This window comes from Schistocerca serialis, unplaced genomic scaffold (genome assembly GCF_023864345.2).
Source record: "Schistocerca serialis cubense isolate TAMUIC-IGC-003099 unplaced genomic scaffold, iqSchSeri2.2 HiC_scaffold_542, whole genome shotgun sequence".
NCBI lineage: Eukaryota > Metazoa > Arthropoda > Insecta > Orthoptera > Acrididae > Schistocerca > Schistocerca serialis.
The window spans coordinates 22022-34584 of NW_026048127.1; the positions used below are offsets into that span (position 1 = coordinate 22022).

At 52.1% G+C, this 12563-nt stretch overlaps 29 non-coding genes across 29 annotated transcripts; 23 read left to right on the forward strand and 6 right to left on the reverse strand.

Annotated features, from left to right (window-relative positions):
* Positions 1-179: 179 nt before the first annotated feature.
* Trnag-ucc (transfer RNA glycine (anticodon UCC)) lies at positions 180-251 on the reverse strand. Its single transcript has one exon. It is a non-coding gene; the product is annotated as a tRNA-Gly (tRNA).
* A 334-nt stretch (positions 252-585) lies between these two features.
* Positions 586-656, forward strand: Trnag-gcc (transfer RNA glycine (anticodon GCC)). The gene has a single exon. It is a non-coding gene; the product is annotated as a tRNA-Gly (tRNA).
* A 295-nt stretch (positions 657-951) lies between these two features.
* On the forward strand, positions 952-1024 carry Trnam-cau (transfer RNA methionine (anticodon CAU)). The gene has a single exon. It is a non-coding gene; the product is annotated as a tRNA-Met (tRNA).
* A 373-nt stretch (positions 1025-1397) lies between these two features.
* On the forward strand, positions 1398-1470 carry Trnae-uuc (transfer RNA glutamic acid (anticodon UUC)). Its single transcript has one exon. It is a non-coding gene; the product is annotated as a tRNA-Glu (tRNA).
* Positions 1471-1668: 198 nt separating this feature from the next.
* Positions 1669-1742, forward strand: Trnai-aau (transfer RNA isoleucine (anticodon AAU)). Its single transcript has one exon. It is a non-coding gene; the product is annotated as a tRNA-Ile (tRNA).
* Positions 1743-2355: 613 nt separating this feature from the next.
* Positions 2356-2426, reverse strand: Trnag-ucc (transfer RNA glycine (anticodon UCC)). Its single transcript has one exon. It is a non-coding gene; the product is annotated as a tRNA-Gly (tRNA).
* A 334-nt stretch (positions 2427-2760) lies between these two features.
* Positions 2761-2832, forward strand: Trnag-gcc (transfer RNA glycine (anticodon GCC)). The gene has a single exon. It is a non-coding gene; the product is annotated as a tRNA-Gly (tRNA).
* Positions 2833-3127: 295 nt separating this feature from the next.
* Trnam-cau (transfer RNA methionine (anticodon CAU)) lies at positions 3128-3200 on the forward strand. The gene has a single exon. It is a non-coding gene; the product is annotated as a tRNA-Met (tRNA).
* A 373-nt stretch (positions 3201-3573) lies between these two features.
* Trnae-uuc (transfer RNA glutamic acid (anticodon UUC)) lies at positions 3574-3644 on the forward strand. The gene has a single exon. It is a non-coding gene; the product is annotated as a tRNA-Glu (tRNA).
* Positions 3645-3842: 198 nt separating this feature from the next.
* Positions 3843-3916, forward strand: Trnai-aau (transfer RNA isoleucine (anticodon AAU)). The gene has a single exon. It is a non-coding gene; the product is annotated as a tRNA-Ile (tRNA).
* Positions 3917-4526: 610 nt separating this feature from the next.
* Trnag-ucc (transfer RNA glycine (anticodon UCC)) lies at positions 4527-4598 on the reverse strand. The gene has a single exon. It is a non-coding gene; the product is annotated as a tRNA-Gly (tRNA).
* A 335-nt stretch (positions 4599-4933) lies between these two features.
* Positions 4934-5004, forward strand: Trnag-gcc (transfer RNA glycine (anticodon GCC)). The gene has a single exon. It is a non-coding gene; the product is annotated as a tRNA-Gly (tRNA).
* A 296-nt stretch (positions 5005-5300) lies between these two features.
* Positions 5301-5373, forward strand: Trnam-cau (transfer RNA methionine (anticodon CAU)). Its single transcript has one exon. It is a non-coding gene; the product is annotated as a tRNA-Met (tRNA).
* A 372-nt stretch (positions 5374-5745) lies between these two features.
* Positions 5746-5817, forward strand: Trnae-uuc (transfer RNA glutamic acid (anticodon UUC)). The gene has a single exon. It is a non-coding gene; the product is annotated as a tRNA-Glu (tRNA).
* Positions 5818-6015: 198 nt separating this feature from the next.
* Positions 6016-6089, forward strand: Trnai-aau (transfer RNA isoleucine (anticodon AAU)). The gene has a single exon. It is a non-coding gene; the product is annotated as a tRNA-Ile (tRNA).
* Positions 6090-6703: 614 nt separating this feature from the next.
* Positions 6704-6775, reverse strand: Trnag-ucc (transfer RNA glycine (anticodon UCC)). The gene has a single exon. It is a non-coding gene; the product is annotated as a tRNA-Gly (tRNA).
* Positions 6776-7108: 333 nt separating this feature from the next.
* On the forward strand, positions 7109-7179 carry Trnag-gcc (transfer RNA glycine (anticodon GCC)). Its single transcript has one exon. It is a non-coding gene; the product is annotated as a tRNA-Gly (tRNA).
* A 295-nt stretch (positions 7180-7474) lies between these two features.
* Positions 7475-7547, forward strand: Trnam-cau (transfer RNA methionine (anticodon CAU)). Its single transcript has one exon. It is a non-coding gene; the product is annotated as a tRNA-Met (tRNA).
* Positions 7548-7919: 372 nt separating this feature from the next.
* On the forward strand, positions 7920-7991 carry Trnae-uuc (transfer RNA glutamic acid (anticodon UUC)). The gene has a single exon. It is a non-coding gene; the product is annotated as a tRNA-Glu (tRNA).
* A 198-nt stretch (positions 7992-8189) lies between these two features.
* Positions 8190-8263, forward strand: Trnai-aau (transfer RNA isoleucine (anticodon AAU)). The gene has a single exon. It is a non-coding gene; the product is annotated as a tRNA-Ile (tRNA).
* A 611-nt stretch (positions 8264-8874) lies between these two features.
* On the reverse strand, positions 8875-8946 carry Trnag-ucc (transfer RNA glycine (anticodon UCC)). Its single transcript has one exon. It is a non-coding gene; the product is annotated as a tRNA-Gly (tRNA).
* Positions 8947-9280: 334 nt separating this feature from the next.
* Positions 9281-9351, forward strand: Trnag-gcc (transfer RNA glycine (anticodon GCC)). The gene has a single exon. It is a non-coding gene; the product is annotated as a tRNA-Gly (tRNA).
* Positions 9352-9646: 295 nt separating this feature from the next.
* Trnam-cau (transfer RNA methionine (anticodon CAU)) lies at positions 9647-9719 on the forward strand. The gene has a single exon. It is a non-coding gene; the product is annotated as a tRNA-Met (tRNA).
* A 372-nt stretch (positions 9720-10091) lies between these two features.
* Positions 10092-10163, forward strand: Trnae-uuc (transfer RNA glutamic acid (anticodon UUC)). Its single transcript has one exon. It is a non-coding gene; the product is annotated as a tRNA-Glu (tRNA).
* A 198-nt stretch (positions 10164-10361) lies between these two features.
* Trnai-aau (transfer RNA isoleucine (anticodon AAU)) lies at positions 10362-10435 on the forward strand. The gene has a single exon. It is a non-coding gene; the product is annotated as a tRNA-Ile (tRNA).
* A 615-nt stretch (positions 10436-11050) lies between these two features.
* Trnag-ucc (transfer RNA glycine (anticodon UCC)) lies at positions 11051-11122 on the reverse strand. Its single transcript has one exon. It is a non-coding gene; the product is annotated as a tRNA-Gly (tRNA).
* Positions 11123-11456: 334 nt separating this feature from the next.
* Trnag-gcc (transfer RNA glycine (anticodon GCC)) lies at positions 11457-11527 on the forward strand. The gene has a single exon. It is a non-coding gene; the product is annotated as a tRNA-Gly (tRNA).
* A 292-nt stretch (positions 11528-11819) lies between these two features.
* Positions 11820-11892, forward strand: Trnam-cau (transfer RNA methionine (anticodon CAU)). Its single transcript has one exon. It is a non-coding gene; the product is annotated as a tRNA-Met (tRNA).
* A 372-nt stretch (positions 11893-12264) lies between these two features.
* Trnae-uuc (transfer RNA glutamic acid (anticodon UUC)) lies at positions 12265-12336 on the forward strand. The gene has a single exon. It is a non-coding gene; the product is annotated as a tRNA-Glu (tRNA).
* Positions 12337-12563: the final 227 nt, after the last annotated feature.

The window sequence follows — 12563 nt, forward strand, 5'->3', positions numbered from 1 at the left end:
ATATAGGCCGATTTGAGAGCGTCAGCTCTCGCGTCAGCTGAGCAAAGTCGAGACAAGTCGAGACTCAAGGGGAATCGACGCACGCACTATAGGGTGGCCTGCAGCGATTAAGAGGGGGAAAGAAACATTAATTTAAAGACGCGTGGCAAAAGTACTCATACGCAAAAGAAAAAGCCGGCTGCGGTGGCCGGGAATCGAACCCGGATCAACTGCTTGGAAGGCAACTATGCTGACCATTACACCACCACCGCACCACGGTTTCCGTCCGCGCACGCCGCGCTGTGTCTGCTTCCCGCCTGTCGGCGGCGGCTCAAGGTGGTCGTAGCTGTAGGCGCATTACGGGGTAGGCGATCGCATCCAGACAGCGTCTCTACGCACATTTCGCGTCCTTTGGCAAGAGTCGTCGCGTGCGTGCGCCGCAAGAGTACTTAGGCGATCGCGTTCGGGCGCCATTTTTAAGCAGTGCAGTGCAGGATTCAGCGTCTGTAGCATTCTCTCGAGAGGATGCGACGGCGCTGGACGGCAGTCCCACTTTCCCCTCAGACGTCTGCCGCGGAAAGCACAAGGAAGCTGTGAACTAGCTGGGCATCGGTGGTTCAGTGGTAGAATGCTCGCCTGCCACGCGGGCGGCCCGGGTTCGATTCCCGGCCGATGCATTATTTTGTTTTTTCTCCGATAGTGGTGCTGCGTGTCTTTCGCACTCGAACTGCGTGAGCCATGAGAATGAACCGCGGGATTTCCGTGTGGAAATAACCAAACATGCAGCGCGCACGACTGCTTGTTTGGACTGTTGTGTGCTATTGTACATACTGGCGTCGGCCTAGCATCGCAAGTTGCCTGTCGCGCCGGGAATGCACGTGTAGCAACAGAAAAAAATGAGCCAGGAAGTGCAGACTCTCTACCACTGGTATTTGGTACTTAGCGAGATTCCAGAAGGCGTGACGATCACCTGCCTCGGTAGCGCAGTAGGCAGCGCGTAAGTCTCATAATCTTAAGGTCGTGAGTTCGATCCTCACCCGGGGCATTTAATTTACTTTCGTCCACAGCTAAATAACGGCTCTGGGGCTTGCGAAGGAGCGAAACACTTTGTACTTTGTTATCCTCAAGGCTTCAACGACTCAGCGTGATAGCGTTTACTTCCCGTTACTACTACTTGCAGTTCTTATGTAAAATTTTCAAGAAAAAAAAGTACTAGTAATGAAACTGAATCTCGTACGATATAACGTGTAAAGTCACACAATGTATGACCTGCTGTATGATGACAGGCAGCAGGTATTTACTTGCGAAATAAGTAAATAAATATTACTACTTACAGCTTTGCTTTTCCTCCTACCCCTGTAACAACGAGGCATAAATGCGACAAGCGACCGTACGAACGGTCGAATGAAACGGCCACATCCGGTGTGGTCTAGTGGCTAGGGATACCTGGCTTTCACCCAGGAGGCCCGGGTTCGATTCCCGGTACCGGAACGGAATTTTTTCCACACGAATCGTGACAAGTTTGAGCTGTCCGAGCGGCCGTTTCCCGTCCTGCTCGCAATATAGCTACTGTTTCGTGACCGTCAGCAGAATATATACCAGGGAAGCAGACACACGACGACCATAGAAATGGTGTATGGCTTCATGCCACCAGTTTCTAGCGTAGGGCTGAGCAACTGCATCTGCCGAGGCCCGTTAGCTCAGTTGGTTAGAGCGTCGTGCTAATAACGCGAAGGTCGTGGGTTCGATCCCCCCACGGGCCACTGTTCTTTTACCACTACGAAAAGGCAGCGCCGATTTCAGCTGGCGAGTGTGATGACCAAAGATCATCACCCTGCGTGGAAGTTGACAGAGGATCCGAACGCGACTCGTCGGGAAGCGCTACAGCATTCACTCGGCAATGGCCATAATATCTTGAATACACTGGTTCTCAAGCGATAAAGAGAAAATGAAAGAAAATGTCCGATTGCCGATGCGTAACAACTTTGGCCCTTGTCAGTACTTGGGCGGGTGAGCGCATGGGAACACAGGGTACTATTGGCAGTTTTACTTCCTATTTTTGTTTCTCCTTTGTTTTCGGAGCTACAGCCCCATTCGGTCAGGGAGACGCCACCGTGAAATGAAGGGGGCGTGCTGTGTGTCCATCGCCTCGCCTCTCCTTACCTCTCTCAGTCGTTTCTCGTGCTTGTCGTTTTGATATAGGCCGATTTGAGAGCGTCAGCTCTCGCGTCAGCTGAGCAAAGTCGAGACAAGTCGAGGACTCAAGGGGAATCGACGCACGCACTATAGGGTGGCCTGCAGCGATTAAGAGGGGGAAAGAAACATTAATTTAAAGACGCGTGGCAAAAGTACTCATACGCAAAAGAAAAAGCCGGCTGCGGTGGCCGGAATCGAACCCGGATCAACTGCTTGGAAGGCAACTATGCTGACCATTACACCACCACCGCACCACGGTTTCCGTCCGCGCACGCCGCGCTGTGTCTGCTTCCCGCCTGTCGGCGGCGGCTCAAGGTGGTCGTAGCTGTAGGCGCATTACGGGGTAGGCGATCGCATCCAGACAGCGTCTCTACGCACATTTCGCGTCCTTTGGCAAGAGTCGTCGCGTGCGTGCGCCGCAAGAGTACTTAGGCGATCGCGTTCGGGCGCCATTTTTAAGCAGTGCAGTGCAGGATTCAGCGTCTGTAGCATTCTCTCGAGAGGATGCGACGGCGCTGGACGGCAGTCCCACTTTCCCCTCAGACGTCTGCCGCGGAAAGCACAAGGAAGCTGTGAACTAGCTGGGCATCGGTGGTTCAGTGGTAGAATGCTCGCCTGCCACGCGGGCGGCCCCGGGTTCGATTCCCGGCCGATGCATTATTTTGTTTTTTCTCCGATAGTGGTGCTGCGTGTCTTTCGCACTCGAACTGCGTGAGCCATGAGAATGAACCGCGGGATTTCCGTGTGGAAATAACCAAACATGCAGCGCGCACGACTGCTTGTTTGGACTGTTGTGTGCTATTGTACATACTGGCGTCGGCCTAGCATCGCAAGTTGCCTGTCGCGCCGGGAATGCACGTGTAGCAACAGAAAAAAATGAGCCAGGAAGTGCAGACTCTCTACCACTGGTATTTGGTACTTAGCGAGATTCCAGAAGGCGTGACGATCACCTGCCTCGGTAGCGCAGTAGGCAGCGCGTAAGTCTCATAATCTTAAGGTCGTGAGTTCGATCCTCACCCGGGGCATTTAATTTACTTTCGTCCACAGCTAAATAACGGCTCTGGGGCTTGCGAAGGAGCGAAACACTTTGTACTTTGTTATCCTCAAGGCTTCAACGACTCAGCGTGATAGCGTTTACTTCCCGTTACTACTACTTGCAGTTCTTATGTAAAATTTTCAAGAAAAAAAGTACTAGTAATGAAACTGAATCTCGTACGATATAACGTGTAAAGTCACACAATGTATGACCTGCTGTAATGATGACAGGCAGCAGGTATTTACTTGCGAAATAAGTAAATAAATATTACTACTTACAGCTTTGCTTTTCCTCCTACCCCTGTAACAACGAGGCATAAATGCGACAAGCGACCGTACGAACGGTCGAATGAAACGGCCACATCCGGTGTGGTCTAGTGGCTAGGATACCTGGCTTTCACCCAGGAGGCCGGGTTCGATTCCCGGTACCGGAACGGAATTTTTTCCACACGAATCGTGACAAGTTTGAGCTGTCCGAGCGGCCGTTTCCCGTCCTGCTCGCAATATAGCTACTGTTTCGTGACCGTCAGCAGAATATATACCAGGGAAGCAGACACACGACGACCATAGAAATGGTGTATGGCTTCATGCCACCAGTTTCTAGCGTAGGGCTGAGCAACTGCATCTGCCGAGGCCCGTTAGCTCAGTTGGTTAGAGCGTCGTGCTAATAACGCGAAGGTCGTGGGTTCGATCCCCCCACGGGCCACTGTTCTTTTACCACTACGAAAAGGCAGCGCCGATTTCAGCTGGCGAGTGTGATGACCAAAAGATCATCACCCTGCGTGGAAGTTGACAGAGGATCCGAACGCGACTCGTCGGGAAGCGCTACAGCATTCACTCGGCAATGGCCATAATATCTTGAATACACTGGTTCTCAAGCGATAAAGAGAAAATGAAAGAAAATGTCCGATTGCGATGCGTAACAACTTTGGCCCTTGTCAGTACTTGGGCGGTGAGCGCATGGGAACACAGGGTACTATTGGCAGTTTTACTTCCTATTTTTGTTTCTCCTTTGTTTTCGGAGCTACAGCCCCATTCGGTCAGGGAGACGCCACCGTGAAATGAAGGGGGCGTGCTGTGTGTCCATCGCCTCGCTCTCCTTACCTCTCTCAGTCGTTTCTCGTGCTTGTCGTTTTGATATAGGCCGATTTGAGAGCGTCAGCTCTCGCGTCAGCTGAGCAAAGTCGAGACAAGTCGAGACTCAAGGGGAATCGACGCACGCACTATAGGGTGGCCTGCAGCGATTAAGAGGGGGAAAGAAACATTAATTTAAAGACGCGTGGCAAAAGTACTCATACGCAAAAGAAAAAGCCGGCTGCGGTGGCCGGGAATCGAACCCGGATCAACTGCTTGGAAGGCAACTATGCTGACCATTACACCACCACCGCACCAACGGTTTCCGTCCGCGCACGCCGCGCTGTGTCTGCTTCCCGCCTGTCGGCGGCGGCTCAAGGTGGTCGTAGCTGTAGGCGCATTACGGGGTAGGCGATCGCATCCAGACAGCGTCTCTACGCACATTTCGCGTCCTTTGGCAAGAGTCGTCGCGTGCGTGCGCCGCAAGAGTACTTAGGCGATCGCGTTCGGGCGCCATTTTTAAGCAGTGCAGTGCAGGATTCAGCGTCTGTAGCATTCTCTCGAGAGGATGCGACGGCGCTGGACGGCAGTCCCACTTTCCCCTCAGACGTCTGCCGCGGAAAGCACAAGGAAGCTGTGAACTAGCTGGGCATCGGTGGTTCAGTGGTAGAATGCTCGCCTGCCACGCGGGCGGCCCGGGTTCGATTCCCGGCCGATGCATTATTTTGTTTTTTCTCCCGATAGTGGTGCTGCGTGTCTTTCGCACTCGAACTGCGTGAGCCATGAGAATGAACCGCGGGATTTCCGTGTGGAAATAACCAAACATGCAGCGCGCACGACTGCTTGTTTGGACTGTTGTGTGCTATTGTACATACTGGCGTCGGCCTAGCATCGCAAGTTGCCTGTCGCGCCGGGAATGCACGTGTAGCAACAGAAAAAAATGAGCCAGGAAGTGCAGACTCTCTACCACTGGTATTTGGTACTTAGCGAGATTCCAGAAGGCGTGACGATCACCTGCCTCGGTAGCGCAGTAGGCAGCGCGTAAGTCTCATAATCTTAAGGTCGTGAGTTCGATCCTCACCCGGGGCATTTAATTTACTTTCGTCCACAGCTAAATAACGGCTCTGGGGCTTGCGAAGGAGCGAAACACTTTGTACTTTGTTATCCTCAAGGCTTCAACGACTCAGCGTGATAGCGTTTACTTCCCGTTACTACTACTTGCAGTTCTTATGTAAAATTTTCAAGAAAAAAAGTACTAGTAATGAAACTGAATCTCGTACGATATAACGTGTAAAGTCACACAATGTATGACCTGCTGTATGATGACAGGCAGCAGGTATTTACTTGCGAAATAAGTAAATAAATATTACTACTTACAGCTTTGCTTTTCCTCCTACCCCTGTAACAACGAGGCATAAATGCGACAAGCGACCGTACGAACGGTCGAATGAAACGGCCACATCCGGTGTGGTCTAGTGGCTAGGATACCTGGCTTTCACCCAGGAGGCCCGGGTTCGATTCCCGGTACCGGAACGGAATTTTTTCCACACGAATCGTGACAAGTTTGAGCTGTCCGAGCGGCCGTTTCCCGTCCTGCTCGCAATATAGCTACTGTTTCGTGACCGTCAGCAGAATATATACCAGGGAAGCAGACACACGACGACCATAGAAATGGTGTATGGCTTCATGCCACCAGTTTCTAGCGTAGGGCTGAGCAACTGCATCTGCCGAGGCCCGTTAGCTCAGTTGGTTAGAGCGTCGTGCTAATAACGCGAAGGTCGTGGGTTCGATCCCCCCACGGGCCACTGTTCTTTTACCACTACGAAAAGGCAGCGCCGATTTCAGCTGGCGAGTGTGATGACCAAAAGATCATCACCCTGCGTGGAAGTTGACAGAGGATCCGAACGCGACTCGTCGGGAAGCGCTACAGCATTCACTCGGCAATGGCCATAATATCTTGAATACACTGGTTCTCAAGCGATAAAGAGAAAATGAAAGAAAATGTCCGATTGCCGATGCGTAACAACTTTGGCCCTTGTCAGTACTTGGGCGGGTGAGCGCATGGGAACACAGGGTACTATTGGCAGTTTTACTTCCTATTTTTGTTTCTCCTTTGTTTTCGGAGCTACAGCCCCATTCGGTCAGGGAGACGCCACCGTGAAATGAAGGGGGCGTGCTGTGTGTCCATCGCCTCGCCTCTCCTTACCTCTCTCAGTCGTTTCTCGTGCTTGTCGTTTTTGATATAGGCCGATTTGAGAGCGTCAGCTCTCGCGTCAGCTGAGCAAAGTCGAGACAAGTCGAGACTCAAGGGGAATCGACGCACGCACTATAGGGTGGCCTGCAGCGATTAAGAGGGGGAAAGAAACATTAATTTAAAGACGCGTGGCAAAAGTACTCATACGCAAAAGAAAAAGCCGGCTGCGGTGGCCGGGAATCGAACCCGGATCAACTGCTTGGAAGGCAACTATGCTGACCATTACACCACCACCGCACCACGGTTTCCGTCCGCGCACGCCGCGCTGTGTCTGCTTCCCGCCTGTCGCGGCGGCTCAAGGTGGTCGTAGCTGTAGGCGCATTACGGGGTAGGCGATCGCATCCAGACAGCGTCTCTACGCACATTTCGCGTCCTTTGGCAAGAGTCGTCGCGTGCGTGCGCCGCAAGAGTACTTAGGCGATCGCGTTCGGGCGCCATTTTTAAGCAGTGCAGTGCAGGATTCAGCGTCTGTAGCATTCTCTCGAGAGGATGCGACGGCGCTGGACGGCAGTCCCACTTTCCCCTCAGACGTCTGCCGCGGAAAGCACAAGGAAGCTGTGAACTAGCTGGGCATCGGTGGTTCAGTGGTAGAATGCTCGCCTGCCACGCGGGCGGCCCGGGTTCGATTCCCGGCCGATGCATTATTTTGTTTTTTCTCCGATAGTGGTGCTGCGTGTCTTTCGCACTCGAACTGCGTGAGCCATGAGAATGAACCGCGGGATTTCCGTGTGGAAATAACCAAACATGCAGCGCGCACGACTGCTTGTTTGGACTGTTGTGTGCTATTGTACATACTGGCGTCGGCCTAGCATCGCAAGTTGCCTGTCGCGCCGGGAATGCACGTGTAGCAACAGAAAAAAATGAGCCAGGAAGTGCAGACTCTCTACCACTGGTATTTGGTACTTAGCGAGATTCCAGAAGGCGTGACGATCACCTGCCTCGGTAGCGCAGTAGGCAGCGCGTAAGTCTCATAATCTTAAGGTCGTGAGTTCGATCCTCACCCGGGGCATTTAATTTACTTTCGTCCACAGCTAAATAACGGCTCTGGGGCTTGCGAAGGAGCGAAACACTTTGTACTTTGTTATCCTCAAGGCTTCAACGACTCAGCGTGATAGCGTTTACTTCCCGTTACTACTACTTGCAGTTCTTATGTAAAATTTTCAAGAAAAAAAGTACTAGTAATGAAACTGAATCTCGTACGATATAACGTGTAAAGTCACACAATGTATGACCTGCTGTATGATGACAGGCAGCAGGTATTTACTTGCGAAATAAGTAAATAAATATTACTACTTACAGCTTTGCTTTTCCTCCTACCCCTGTAACAACGAGGCATAAATGCGACAAGCGACCGTACGAACGGTCGAATGAAACGGCCACATCCGGTGTGGTCTAGTGGCTAGGATACCTGGCTTTCACCCAGGAGGCCCGGGTTCGATTCCCGGTACCGGAACGGAATTTTTTCCACACGAATCGTGACAAGTTTGAGCTGTCCGAGCGGCCGTTTCCCGTCCTGCTCGCAATATAGCTACTGTTTCGTGACCGTCAGCAGAATATATACCAGGGAAGCAGACACACGACGACCATAGAAATGGTGTATGGCTTCATGCCACCAGTTTCTAGCGTAGGGCTGAGCAACTGCATCTGCCGAGGCCCGTTAGCTCAGTTGGTTAGAGCGTCGTGCTAATAACGCGAAGGTCGTGGGTTCGATCCCCCCACGGGCCACTGTTCTTTTACACTACGAAAAGGCAGCGCCGATTTCAGCTGGCGAGTGTGATGACCAAAAGATCATCACCCTGCGTGGAAGTTGACAGAGGATCCGAACGCGACTCGTCGGGAAGCGCTACAGCATTCACTCGGCAATGGCCATAATATCTTGAATACACTGGTTCTCAAGCGATAAAGAGAAAATGAAAGAAAATGTCCGATTGCCGATGCGTAACAACTTTGGCCCTTGTCAGTACTTGGGCGGGTGAGCGCATGGGAACACAGGGTACTATTGCAGTTTTACTTCCTATTTTTGTTTCTCCTTTGTTTTCGGAGCTACAGCCCCATTCGGTCAGGGAGACGCCACCGTGAAATGAAGGGGGCGTGCTGTGTGTCCATCGCCTCGCCTCTCCTTACCTCTCTCAGTCGTTTCTCGTGCTTGTCGTTTTGATATAGGCCGATTTGAGAGCGTCAGCTCTCGCGTCAGCTGAGCAAAGTCGAGACAAGTCGAGACTCAAGGGGAATCGACGCACGCACTATAGGGTGGCCTGCAGCGATTAAGAGGGGGAAAGAAACATTAATTTAAAGACGCGTGGCAAAAGTACTCATACGCAAAAGAAAAAGCCGGCTGCGGTGGCCGGGAATCGAACCCGGATCAACTGCTTGGAAGGCAACTATGCTGACCATTACACCACCACCGCACCACGGTTTCCGTCCGCGCACGCCGCGCTGTGTCTGCTTCCCGCCTGTCGGCGGCGGCTCAAGGTGGTCGTAGCTGTAGGCGCATTACGGGGTAGGCGATCGCATCCAGACAGCGTCTCTACGCACATTTCGCGTCCTTTGGCAAGAGTCGTCGCGTGCGTGCGCCGCAAGAGTACTTAGGCGATCGCGTTCGGGCGCCATTTTTAAGCAGTGCAGTGCAGGATTCAGCGTCTGTAGCATTCTCTCGAGAGGATGCGACGGCGCTGGACGGCAGTCCCACTTTCCCCTCAGACGTCTGCCGCGGAAAGCACAAGGAAGCTGTGAACTAGCTGGGCATCGGTGGTTCAGTGGTAGAATGCTCGCCTGCCACGCGGGCGGCCCGGGTTCGATTCCCGGCCGATGCATTATTTTGTTTTTTCTCCGATAGTGGTGCTGCGTGTCTTTCGCACTCGAACTGCGTGAGCCATGAGAATGAACCGCGGGATTTCCGTGTGGAAATAACCAAACATGCAGCGCGCACGACTGCTTGTTTGGACTGTTGTGTGCTATTGTACATACTGGCGTCGGCCTAGCATCGCAAGTTGCCTGTCGCGCCGGGAATGCACGTGTAGCAACAGAAAAAAATGAGCCAGGAAGTGCAGACTCTCTACCACTGGTATTTGGTACTTAGCGAGATTCCAGAAGGCGTGACGATCACCTGCCTCGGTAGCGCAGTAGGCAGCGCGTAAGTCTCATAATCTTAAGGTCGTGAGTTCGATCCTCACCCGGGGCATTTAATTTACTTTCGTCCACAGCTAAATAACGGCTCTGGGGCTTGCGAAGGAGCGAAACACTTTGTACTTTGTTATCCTCAAGGCTTCAACGACTCAGCGTGATAGCGTTTACTTCCCGTTACTACTACTTGCAGTTCTTATGTAAAATTTTCAAGAAAAAAAGTACTAGTAATGAAACTGAATCTCGTACGATATAACGTGTAAAGTCACACAATGTATGACCTGCTGTATGATGACAGGCAGCAGGTATTTACTTGCGAAATAAGTAAATAAATATTACTACTTACAGCTTTGCTTTTCCTCCTACCCCTGTAACAACGAGGCATAAATGCGACAAGCGACCGTACGAACGGTCGAATGAAACGGCCACATCCGGTGTGGTCTAGTGGCTAGGATACCTGGCTTTCACCCAGGAGGCCCGGGTTCGATTCCCGGTACCGGAACGGAATTTTTTCCACACGAATCGTGACAAGTTTGAGCTGTCCGAGCGGCCGTTTCCCGTCCTGCTCGCAATATAGCTACTGTTTCGTGACCGTCAGCAGAATATATACCAGGGAAGCAGACACACGACGACCATAGAAATGGTGTATGGCTTCATGCCACCAGTTTCTAGCGTAGGGCTGAGCAACTGCATCTGCCGAGGCCCGTTAGCTCAGTTGGTTAGAGCGTCGTGCTAATAACGCGAAGGTCGTGGGTTCGATCCCCCCACGGGCCACTGTTCTTTTACCACTACGAAAAGGCAGCGCCGATTTCAGCTGGCGAGTGTGATGACCAAAAGATCATCACCCTGCGTGGAAGTTGACAGAGGATCCGAACGCGACTCGTCGGGAAGCGCTACAGCATTCACTCGGCAATGGCCATAATATCTTGAATACACTGGTTCTCAAGCGATAAAGAGAAAATGAAAGAAAATGTCCGATTGCCGATGCGTAACAACTTTGGCCCTTGTCAGTACTTGGGGCGGGTGAGCGCATGGGAACACAGGGTACTATTGGCAGTTTTACTTCCTATTTTTGTTTCTCCTTTGTTTTCGGAGCTACAGCCCCATTCGGTCAGGGAGACGCCACCGTGAAATGAAGGGGGCGTGCTGTGTGTCCATCGCCTCGCCTCTCCTTACCTCTCTCAGTCGTTTTCTCGTGCTTGTCGTTTTGATATAGGCCGATTTGAGAGCGTCAGCTCTCGCGTCAGCTGAGCAAAGTCGAGACAAGTCGAGACTCAAGGGGAATCGACGCACGCACTATAGGGTGGCCTGCAGCGATTAAGAGGGGGAAAGAAACATTAATTTAAAGACGCGTGGCAAAAGTACTCATACGCAAAAGAAAAAGCCGGCTGCGGTGGCCGGGAATCGAACCCGGATCAACTGCTTGGAAGGCAACTATGCTGACCATTACACCACCACCGCACCCACGGTTTCCGTCCGCGCACGCCGCGCTGTGTCTGCTTCCCGCCTGTCGGCGGCGGCTCAAGGTGGTCGTAGCTGTAGGCGCATTACGGGGTAGGCGATCGCATCCAGACAGCGTCTCTACGCACATTTCGCGTCCTTTGGCAAGAGTCGTCGCGTGCGTGCGCCGCAAGAGTACTTAGGCGATCGCGTTCGGGCGCCATTTTTAAGCAGTGCAGTGCAGGATCAGCGTCTGTAGCATTCTCTCGAGAGGATGCGACGGCGCTGGACGGCAGTCCCACTTTCCCCTCAGACGTCTGCCGCGGAAAGCACAAGGAAGCTGTGAACTAGCTGGGCATCGGTGGTTCAGTGGTAGAATGCTCGCCTGCCACGCGGGCGGCCCGGGTTCGATTCCCGGCCGATGCATTATTTTGTTTTTTCTCCGATAGTGGTGCTGCGTGTCTTCGCACTCGAACTGCGTGAGCCATGAATGAACCGCGGGATTTCCGTGTGGAAATAACCAAACATGCAGCGCGCACGACTGCTTGTTTGGACTGTTGTGTGCTATTGTACATACTGGCGTCGGCCTAGCATCGCAAGTTGCCTGTCGCGCCGGGAATGCACGTGTAGCAACAGAAAAAAATGAGCCAGGAAGTGCAGACTCTCTACCACTGGTATTTGGTACTTAGCGAGATTCCAGAAGGCGTGACGATCACCTGCCTCGGTAGCGCAGTAGGCAGCGCGTAAGTCTCATAATCTTAAGGTCGTGAGTTCGATCCTCACCCGGGGCATTTAATTTACTTTCGTCCACAGCTAAATAACGGCTCTGGGGCTTGCGAAGGAGCGAAACACTTTGTACTTTGTTATCCTCAAGGCTTCAACGACTCAGCGTGATAGCGTTTACTTCCCGTTACTACTACTTGCAGTTCTTATGTAAAATTTTCAAGAAAAAAGTACTAGTAATGAAACTGAATCTCGTACGATATAACGTGTAAAGTCACACAATGTATGACCTGCTGTATGATGACAGGCAGCAGGTATTTACTTGCGAAATAAGTAAATAAATATTACTACTTACAGCTTTGCTTTTCCTCCTACCCCTGTAACAACGAGGCATAAATGCCGACAAGCGACCGTACGAACGGTCGAATGAAACGGCCACATCCGGTGTGGTCTAGTGGCTAGGATACCTGGCTTTCACCCAGGAGGCCCGGGTTCGATTCCCGGTACCGGAACGGAATTTTTTCCACACGAATCGTGACAAGTTTGAGCTGTCCGAGCGGCCGTTTCCCGTCCTGCTCGCAATATAGCTACTGTTTCGTGACCGTCAGCAGAATATATACCAGGAAGCAGACACACCGACGACCATAGAAATGGTGTATGGCTTCATGCCACCAGTTTTCTAGCGTAGGGCTGAGCAACTGCATCTGCCGAGGCCCGTTAGCTCAGTTGGTTAGAGCGT